Below are 8,169 nucleotides of genomic sequence, written 5' to 3' on the forward strand. Positions count from 1 at the left end.
ATGAAACATGACCATCATACAATGGAACGGGTTCGTGTGCCCGAACTGTGGAGACGCGCCCTTTACGTTCGACCCCTTCCAACTAAGGTGAACAAGGAGGACCATAATGGCCGGCGCCAGGCGCGGGCGGAGGCCCTACACCGCCATTATGGCTCAAAGAAACACGTCTTCTACGTCGACATTGCAGACCCCTACCACCACTCCAGGGGGGGAATGGTACACGGCTGCAGTCGTACACGAGGGAAGACAGGTGGATGGCCTCTCGTTCAGGGCGCCCAGCTCAACTCATGCGGAGGAGGTAGCGATCGCCCTCGCAGCCTCCCATCCCAACTCTAAATTCATCCTCACAGACTCTCGCGGAGCCTGTCGTAACTGAGTTCGGTTGGATCACTCCACTTGCTCACCAAATTCTTCATGACAGTACTCGCGACTGCGATCCAACTCACCGCTCAATCATATGGGTCCCCGGCCACCAAGGCATGCCAGGTAACGAAGCCGCCCATGAGGCAGCCCGCACATTCACTTACCGGGCACCAGGCGTTCCTTGGGAGGACCTGAACCCGGATCAAATCCCTCTACTTTCTTTTAAAGATATCACAGAGCACTATCGTGCCGAACACCGGCGCTACCAGGCTACTGTGAAGGGACTTGGTAAAGCTGGCGAACGAACTCTCCTTAGGCTCTTTACAAACACCCTGCTGTGCCCGGCCGTTCTCAAGCACTTTGACTCTTCTTTTGACGGCCGCTGCTCATTCTGTGGGTAGGTGCCAAACACCTTTCACATGGTTTGGGCATGCAGGCAAAATCCTTCTCTGCCCCATCACCCCTTCCCCTACCCGAGAGGACTGGGAGGCGGCTCTGCTCGGCTGCAAGGAACTATCGGCCTAAGAGGCCCTGGTTCGGCGGACCTGCGCAGCGGTCAGGACCAACGGGGTCCAGGAATGAGTGACTCCGCCTTCTATTGAAAGGGGCGAATTCCCACTAGGGGCCTCTCCCCGAGCAAATCTCTGTACATATAGCCTAATAAATGCTTTTCACCACCACCACCACCCTCAAAGAGGAGATGCATAAGGCGTGCAAGGCGTCCAGTAAACAGGTATACATCTCCGGTGTGCTAAAAACGTCTAATAGAGAGATTTAGCATAGCGAGGCCTACTAGCGTAGAAGCATACCGGTTTACCGGACGCCGGCTGCGCACGCGACGTGGCACTGCCTCACCCCAACAATGTCACTGCGCATACGCAAGAGGGATCCGGTAAACCGGTATACATCTCCGGTAGTACGTCTCCGGTATGCTAAAAACGTCTAATAGAGAGATTTAGCATAGCGAGACCTACTAGAGTAGTCGCATGCCGGTTTACCGGACGCCGGCTGCGCACGCGCAGTGGCACCGCCTGGCCCCACGAGCGGGTGTTCGGGCGACGCCTCCTAAAGTTTTAGGAGGCGTTCCATGGGTCGGGAGGTATCCGTTAAACCTGCATACGTCTACGATAGTGCGTATCCGCTATTCTAAGTCTCTCTAACGATCGCACTCGAAACTTAAAACAGAGAAAGACAACAAAACATGCTGGTAAAGCGGAACAAGGTTGCAGTATACGTGCTGCTCACTCCTTTTCGTGATTTCAAATGTTTATATTTCCGAGAGTCTAGTCCGCTGGCTGTCAGCCCGAGCCCTAAAATAAGTCGACTTTCGACAATTCTAACTGAAGGGACAGAACATTTGTTCGCTATATGCTGAGTTAGAATTAAGGGGAGCCTTTCTAGCGCGTTTGAAGTTTGCGGTAGCAAAGCTTCGGTTCAAATAAATCGGAACTTCGACTTAAAGGCATTCGAGTTCAATAAGGTGGTCTGCGCGGGCCATCCTCGGAAAGCTTAGCAGCGAATCGTATACTTAATGCGCATAACTGCTGCGTAAGCGATGGTTCAGAAAAAAAAATAGACCGGGGGACAAGAAGTAACCAAGAGTGTTCGATTACTTGCAGGCATGGCTGCATTAGTCCTAGATATGGGGCAGCCGGCTACAGGCTGTTGCGCCTCTAACGTCACTCGCTAAACCCCTCTGACAGCCATACTTCAGGCTTAACATCTTAACATCCTGCCTGAAGAAACTCCCAAGATCTCAAGCTGTGCTTGCGATGCCGTCGTCTTCGTCACGTACCCGCGTTCACGCGCGTTAAACTGCCAGTCTCCCATGTTGTAGTTTTGAAAGTGTCGTCTTCATCCCCTTTCATCAGCGCGCGTGGAAGCGTCGTCAGACGAGCACGCCGCAAACCGCACAAAACGGCGAGAGGTTAGAAGCAGTGAAATTCAGAAGACCCAGTGCTATCGCAGTGTCATCGGGTAAGGGTAATTAAGGGACCTACAAATTTTCCTTGTTGTGAGTCTATTCTGTATTTAGCACTTATTGTAATTGTCTTGGTAAACGCTACAGCATTGTTTTCTAAATATTCTTGGCGTGCATTAGTTTTTGTACACAGACACAACAACGCGCTGCCTGATTTGAGCAGTGCATATAGATAACAATGAAATTTTATAAGTGCAGGGCACATGCACGCATGCAGTGCGTTCCAGTAGTAAAGACAGAGTGATATTTTATGGCTCAACTCGTAAGTGTCTCGGTTTTGTCTCACCTATTAGCTCAAACAACACTACACACACGTAGAGGGGAGATGGAGAGAAATGCGAACAGAGCGGGGCCTAGGCGCTCCACTGTTCGCATTTCTTTTCATCGCGGTTTTACTTCGGTGGCAGGAAGAAGACGCTAGAGTCGTCCGTCAGTCATTCCACGATGACTCTAACATATCGTTTTCGTGCCACCCAGGTAAGAGCGCGATCAAAAGAAATTCATACAGCGGAGCGCCTAGGCTCCGCTCTGTTCGCATTTCTTTCCATCGCGATAGTACACGCACAACAATATAAGCATGTAGGCTTTCGTCCAGTAGTGACATGAGGGCTTTTCTTATAAGTTTATTACTCAGAAATAACGCCAGAAGTTGCTGTCATAAAAAGATAACTCGAAATTTAAAATGATTGATAGTGAGGGAGAAGGTGAGGGAGTGGCGTTGATGGGAGTGCGAGGGAGGGCCAGCAAATTTTTGGAATTGAGGATGAGGGTTAGCCCCGCCGCGGTGGCTCAGTGGTTAGGGCGCTCGACTACTGATCCGGAGTTCCCGGGTTCGAACCGGACCGCGGCGGCTGCGTTTTTATGGAGGAAAAACGCTAAGGCTCCCGCGTGCTGTGCGATGTCAGTGCACATAAAAGATCTCCAGGTGGTCGAAATTATTCCGGAGCCCTCCACTACGGCACCTCTTCTTCCTTTATTCTTTCACTCCCTCCTTCATCCCTTCCCTTACGGCGCGGTTCAGGTGTCCAATGATATATGAGACAGATACTGCGCCATTTCCTTTCCCCCCAAAACCAATTATTATTATTATTATTAGGATGAGGGTTAGGGAGGGTCATGGACTCAAAATTGAGGATGAGGGAGTTAAAGTAAAAATGAGGGCATTTGCCCACCTCTGGTTAGGGCACACGGCCACATAACAGCGCGGAGTGATACATCTCGCTTCATTTATTTAATATTTTATTTCGGACTACTTCCCCACCCTGAAAACATGGAACACGGACTGCTAAACGCTTGACGACGCAGTCATACCCGCAATTTTGTATATATTAGTACTCAGCGCTAAAAAGTCTGCTGACTCAGCTGACATATTTAGGCTGAGTGTCCTTGAAATCCACAACGAAGGCTCGGGCACTGCCATAAGAATCACTGGCCTCAAGGAGCTGCACTAAAGTGTTAATTTAAATAAACAGTAGTGTAAAATGTAAATCAAAAAGTGTATCTTTTCTCCAGCTTTTGTTTTTACTTGCTGGGCCGAGTAGAACGACGCTGCCCTCCTGGCTGAGCTTTTCTTTCTCGCCGCTGTACGCAGCGACGCTTCACCGGCTATCCTTTCCCTCACAGCGCGTTTGGGGTATGCACTGAGAAGTGAGAGAGTTACTGCGCCATTTACTTTCCTCAAAAACCGGTTTTTTATCTCGTATGCTGCCTCGATAGAGCATCCCTTTGGCAGGGTGGCGACACTGATCTTTCGATCAGGAGGCGCCATTCTGAATCACAAGGATTACGCCAATTCCAATAACGAAGACGCTTTTAAATTTAATCTGCAATAAGATTTTCATGTCCGGAAGAAGCACTGGACGCTTTGGTGAGTAAAAAAAATTGAAGGACGCCTAAGCTTCGCCTTTGAGAGCAGGATGCCACAGCGTGTTGCAGTATTGGCAAGGAATCCACGGAAACGCCATCGTCCTTCGGTGCCAGCCCTTGAACGGACAATTTAAGGAAAGGAAACATATATTGGTGGACACCCGAACCGCGCCGTAAGGCTAGGAAAATGAAAATAAAATTTTTAAAGGAAAGGAAAGGATGCCTGTCTCACATATATCAGTAGACACCCGAACCGCCCTTATGAAAATGGTCTATAGACTGTCTATAGACTTTTTATAGACTCAATAGGCGCCCTTTAGACTGATTAATTTCACAAGAGAGTCTATAGAGGACCTATAGACTAAAGTTTATAACCACCCTAATTTCCTTTTGTCTATAGATGATCCATAGACTACCTATAGACTGAAGTCTATAACCGCATCAATTTCCTTCTGTCTATAGATGGTCCATAGACTATCTATAGCCTAAAGTCTATAACAGACATAATTTTCCTTTGTCTACAGACGGTCAATAGTTTTCCTATAGACTAAAGTCTAAAACCACCTTATTTCCTTTTGTTCACAGAATGTCTATAGATTATCTATAGACTAAAGTCTATAACAGCCTTAATTTCCTTCCGTCTAAACGTGGTCCATAGACTATCTATAGACTAAAGTCTATAACCGCCTTAATTTTGTTCTGTCTATAGATGGTCTGTAGAATATCTGTAGACTAGTCTAACAGTTTTCTTTGTCTATAGACGGTCAATAGATTATCTACAGACTGAAGTCTATAACTGCCTCATTTCCTTCTGTGCATAGAAAGTCTATAGACCACCTATAGACCATCTATAGACCAAAGTCTATAGCAAACATAATTTTCCTTTGCCTATAGGTGGTCAGTAGATCTTCTATAGACTAAAGTCTATACCTGCCTTATTTCCTTTTGTTCATAGACAATCTATAGACCATCTATGGACTAAAGTCTATAACCGCCATAATTTCTTTTTGTCTGTAGACAATCTATAAACCATCTATAGACTAGTCTATAACCGGCTTAGCAGCCATTTGTCTATAGACGACCTATAGAAAATTTATAGACCAAAATCTCTACCTCCTTTTTTCCTATAGTCCATAGACAATCTTTAGACTACATATAGACTATTGTCTATGAACCTATTGTCTATTTTTTATAATTTTAATTGGTTTTTGGTGGAATGGAAATGGCGCAGTATCTGTCTCATATGTCGTTGGACACCTGAACCGCGCCGTAAGGGAAGTGATAAAGGAGGGAGTGAAAGAAGATAGGAACGAATAGGTCCGTAGTGGAGGGCTCCGGAATAATTTCGACCACCTGGGGATCTTTAACGTGCACTGACATCGCACAGCACACGGGCGCCTTAGCGTTTTTCCTCCATAAAAACGCAGCCGCCGCGGCCGGGTTCGAACCCGGGAACTCTGGATCAGTAGTCGAGCGCCCTAACCACTGAGCCACCGCGGCGGGGCACTCTATTTTTTATAACAATCCTATATTTATCTAACAATGTATACACTGCCTTTCGACTAAGTCCATAAAATACCCATTTCTTTTCGTACTGCATGCTGAGTAGAACTGCACCGAGCCGCCGCGGTGGTTAAGTGGTTATGGCGCTCGGCTGCTGACACCAAAGACGCGGGTTCGTTGCCAGCCGCGGCGGTCGAATTTCGATGGAGGCGAAATTCTTGAGGCCCGTGTAGTGTGCGATGTCAGTGCATGTTAAAGAACCCCAGGCGGTCGAAATTTCGGAGCCCTTCACTACGGCATCCCTCATTCCCTGAGTTGGCTTGGGACGTTAAGCCCCCCCCCCCCCCCCCCCCCCCCCCGAACCAAACTGCATCGGGTGACCGCAACTATTGTCAAAGTCCTCTGCTTCCTTTGCTATTTCAGGGATAAAAAAAAATATTGTCCAACGGCAATGCAATACCTTCCTGTGTATTGTTCTTAGAAGCTTTTAAGAGCTAATTTTCCTTAAACCGCGACGCATATTGAGAATATAATTCAATAATCTTTAATGCTGACAGGTAGAGCGAGGAAAGGCACCTATTTCTGAAGTAAGGGCGCTGCAAACTTTACTACATCAAACGAACACACTCTCCCTTAAAGGAATCGCTCGAGAATATACCATTACATCGCTCTATCGCTACTGTCCAACGCGCATATATTAAGAAACATTTCATCAGTGACTGTACATTTATTTCTCCTTAAAACCCCCTGTAAAATACAGGAGAATAACGGGGGTGAGAATTCAAGGATGTGCCCATCTCTCAGAAACAAGATTAGAAGAGTCTCAAAGATCATGGTTCTCTTCGGAATTAAGATATGCCATTTATACCTTTGCAGTTTGCATTCACGTGAAAAAGTGCTGCAACTCAGCAATCAGAAACCCAGTATATTTTCGTTCTTCGCCGTACACCTACTGCATCGGAGGCGATAACACGCTGTTGCCAATACCGGTTTTCCAAACACGAGCACACGCCAAAAAGACGTTATGCTATGCAGCATTATAATTATTTGAAAAGGGCGCCACATACTATTCGATGGGAGATGCGGCGCACATGGACAAAGTAGTAAGGTTTCGGTTCTGGTTCTCGCGAAAGCAATAAGGTTTTTAAAGCGCGAGTGGAGAATTTATGTTTAAACCAATAGCCCTTTCTGTTCTTCGATGCTAGAGCAGGCTACACTTGGCAAGAGTGCAACCAATATAAACATGACCGTGAAATTGGTTTCTGTTTCACTTTTTACCCATTTTGACCGGAGGCGGCGAAAAATCATCCGGGCAGCAAACAACTGTGTGCGCCAATGTGTCGGCGTCGGCGGCGTTTTTCCTCGTATATTACGTTTTGATTGAAATTCAACTTAATCGTCCACTTACGGTAAGTTTTCACGGTTGTTTTTATTCATTTATTCTCCTTCGCCCCTCTAAGTAGTGCAGTGTGTGCAGAGCAGATTATGTGCGCAGCGACAAACTTCCTATCCACGTTTGTAAGCACGTGTATGTGAGCAGCGGCAGCCGCCATGTTCTCGAATAATGCGCTTACGCCTGTGCCGCTATGTCTGTCCTGACGCGCGGAAAGGCACTCGGTGCGAAACCCGGGACGGTAAGCCCTCCTCGCGAGCTCTCTACTGGCTTTTTCGTGTTGAAAGGTAGGTGCACAGCCAGAAATATCGCTTAGCCTGTCAGTAAAGGCCGAAATGAAACTATGCGTTAGAGGCGTTTGTCCAAGTTTTCGTGAAGCGGAGGTGGAGGAATGCTAATAGAGTGATGGTTGAAAAAAATGTGGTTGCCGGCGCAAATGGCGAGCGTGTCCAAAAACCGCGAAGAACCTACGAGCTGCACCCCGTCTCCCCTTTCGATGCACACCTATGGGTTCGTCCACCCCTGTTATCCGAGAGGTTGGCCGCCCCCGCTGGCCTGCGGGCAATTCATTTCGAAAGCTGAGTAAAGGTCGCCTCGACAAGAGATGGTTTACATTTCGTTCCGAGAGGCTCGTTCATGACCCCCGCTTACACGTGCACAAATTTCTCCAGTACCAATGTGCGAGAGGAAGAGTATGCGTTTCTGATTTCAGACTGCTACATTACAAAAACGCCAATGTAACTTGGCGCTTATTTGTGCCACGAATGCAATTCTGCTCGCGCTGTTTTATTACGGCTGCGCCTTTTGATGAACACGTTAATTGTTTCAATGCAATAATTCTTACTTTGAGCGTGTTCGTTGCTTTCGTTGATTTTTCTATCAGCGTTAGGTTAGGGTACCTGCATGCAAGTGTATTCCTTTTACTGCTCTGTCCGGGTTGCACTTTAAGTAAAAACTTAACTGAATTTGAGATGGGATCTCATCCTTACAATAATGAGCTTGTTGTCTGAAGCTCACTAATGGTTCTGAAATGACGCTGCTGCAGCCACTATGTGCTGTTTGA

At 47.2% G+C, this 8,169-nt stretch overlaps 1 non-coding gene across 1 annotated transcript; it reads right to left on the reverse strand.

The window, feature by feature from the left end:
* Nucleotides 1-5,638: 5,638 nt before the first annotated feature.
* Nucleotides 5,639-5,710, reverse strand: TRNAS-ACU (transfer RNA serine (anticodon ACU)). The gene has a single exon. It is a non-coding gene; the product is annotated as a tRNA-Ser (tRNA).
* Between the last annotated feature and the right edge of the window lie 2,459 nt (nucleotides 5,711-8,169).

Source organism: Amblyomma americanum, chromosome 1 (genome assembly GCF_052857255.1).
Source record: "Amblyomma americanum isolate KBUSLIRL-KWMA chromosome 1, ASM5285725v1, whole genome shotgun sequence".
Taxonomy (NCBI): domain Eukaryota; kingdom Metazoa; phylum Arthropoda; class Arachnida; order Ixodida; family Ixodidae; genus Amblyomma; species Amblyomma americanum.